Raw genomic sequence first — 2,502 nt, 5'->3', positions numbered from 1 at the left:
ATAAATTAAAATTTTTTTAAAAAAGTCTTTATATTTACATTTCTAGATTCTATTTCCAGTGTTCTTCCTTCTTTTGTATACCTCCAGGTTTTCATCTGGTATCATTTTCATTCTGTTTGAGGCACTTACTTTACTATTTCTTGTAGTGCAGGTCTACTGGTGATTATTTCTTTCAGTTTTTTATGTTTGGATAAGGTCTTTGTTTCACCTTCATTTTTCTATTTTCACTGTCTCCCCCTTGCCTCCCCCTCCCCGTCCCCCACTACCCTAGTCAGTACTTTAAAGATGTTGCACTGTTTTCTAGCTTACATTGCTTCTGATGAGAAACCTGCTGTTTCTCATCCTTTGTACATAATGTGTCTCTTTTTCTGCCCCCCCCCGACTACTTTTCACATTTTCCTCTTTATCACCGATTTTAAGCAATTTGCTTATGATGTGTTTTAGTTTTCTTCATTTTTCATAATTATGGTTGGGGTTCACTCAGCTTCTTGGGATTTTCCCCCCAAGGAGTTTATTTTGGCAGACCTAGGGATGGGGAGGGCCCTGTATCTAAAAGAAGGTGTTGGACCTCTTGATGGTGAAGCATGACTGAAGGTGGTAATGTAGGACCCAGTGGAGCAGCAGAAACTTGATCTTGGAGTTGTGGAACTGCTTGACTATTGGCAGGTGGCACCTGCTGGCTGTGATCTCCTCCACCATCATGATCTGGATTGAGTGGGCCCAGGTGCTGTGCTGGGCACCTGTGTCATGATAGCATTGAGTGACAGTGCCTGTGATGGTCAGGTCCCCGTACACCTGGTACATGTGGGCGCCGCTGTCAGAGTTGTGATGCAACCAGATGCTGAAGTTCTTCACCTGCAGGAGGATTTCTTGAACACCTGCCCACAGTAGATAATTTCCCCTGAAGACTTCATCTTCTTCAGCTGAGACACAAAGTATCAGCACAACATGATTAGGTACAAAGATTTTTATGTGGTAGTGGGGTGGTGAGTGGCATTTGGGGATGGGAGGGAGGGCCCCCCCCCCCAGCCCCACCTTATGCTCTTGTAGTGTGCATGAGGTCTTCGTGACACTCTCCAGGCTGGCCACCATGCACAAAAGGGATTATAGTTTTTTCAAATTTGGAAAAATTTTAGCCATTATTTTTTCAAATATTTTTTGCTCCCCATCCTTTAAGGGATGACAGTCATATTTGATCATTTGAGGTTGTCTCATGGTTCACTGCTGCTTTGTTCATTTTTTCCTTGTGGGTTTTTTTTTTTTTTTTCTTGGTCCTGTCTGTTTCATTTTGGATGGTTTCTATTGCTATGTCTTGTAGTTTATTAATCTTTGCTTCTACTTTGTCTAATCTCCTGTTAATACCATACACCATATTTGCATCTCATGCATTATAGTTTTCATCTCTAGAAGTTCAATATGTGTCTCTTTTAACACCTCCCAGGTCTCCATTTAACATGTTTAGTCTTTCCCCTGATTTTTGTCAGTTTTTGACTTTTATAGTTTGAAGCTATTTTGTGTTAGGAGCATACAAGTTAATACTTTGTGCATGCATATGCACATGTGTATGTCCAAGTATGTATGTTTGTGTGTATACATACACATGCATGTATATCTATATACACACATATGTATATATATATATAAATAAAATCTTGTTGTGGAATTTTCCTTTTATTCCTTTTAAAGCTTTTTGCTTTAATTTGTACTTTGATACTAAAATTACTAAAAATCACTAAAATTAGTGTTTTCTTCTGGTTAGTATTAGCTTGGCCAATCTTTTCCTGTATTCTTATTTTCAATCTTTCAAGGTGTGTTTTTAAGGTATATCTCTTGTAAGCACTATAGAAATGAAATTAATTTTGTTTATTCTTGTAATCAGTCTTTGAATTAGGAGTATTCATCTGTTTATAGAGTTTTACTCTCAGTCATCACAAGGAATCAGACAGAGTTATAAAAATAGCTAAAGTGGGAGAAGCATAGATGTTAAGAACTCTTACAATAGTCTTGGTCATAGTTCCCAATTTTAATGGTTTCTGACTTTCTTTCTTGAATAGAGGCTGGAATTCAAGCGACTCCCATCAAATTATCTTTCTTCTTGGCATATAGACCTGAAGATGCTAGTGGAGAAAAATTATCTTACTTTCCTAAGGTTTTCACGCTTTCCCAGCCTCCTGTCTCATATGAGAATGGATCTTTTAAAGCGTTTATGAACAGTATTATTTTGGATTTTGAAAGTTAATTTTAAACAATGTCAGTTTGTAAAAAAACTATTTCTTAGTGTATAGATTTTCTAATTGTCTCCATTTTCTTTAGTTTATGAAGTTGCTTCTTTTGGTCATTCCTTTTTAGTTGGTCATACACTAAGTTTACTTGATCAGTGTTGGGGTGAAATTTTTTTATTCTAATAGACTATATACTGTTCAGGGTCATTTATAATGAATACAAGGTAACATGCCTATTACATAAAAATAAAATAATTGTTTTTGTGAAATGAATTGGAAG

At 36.7% G+C, this 2,502-nt stretch overlaps 1 pseudogene; it reads right to left on the bottom strand.

The window, feature by feature from the left end:
- Window positions 1-549: 549 nt before the first annotated feature.
- LOC137752365 (large ribosomal subunit protein eL20 pseudogene) lies at window positions 550-1,092 on the bottom strand (annotated as a pseudogene).
- Between the last annotated feature and the right edge of the window lie 1,410 nt (window positions 1,093-2,502).

This window comes from Eschrichtius robustus, chromosome 19 (genome assembly GCF_028021215.1).
Source record: "Eschrichtius robustus isolate mEscRob2 chromosome 19, mEscRob2.pri, whole genome shotgun sequence".
Taxonomy (NCBI): domain Eukaryota; kingdom Metazoa; phylum Chordata; class Mammalia; order Artiodactyla; family Eschrichtiidae; genus Eschrichtius; species Eschrichtius robustus.
This window is presented reverse-complemented; position numbering and strand designations above follow the sequence as displayed.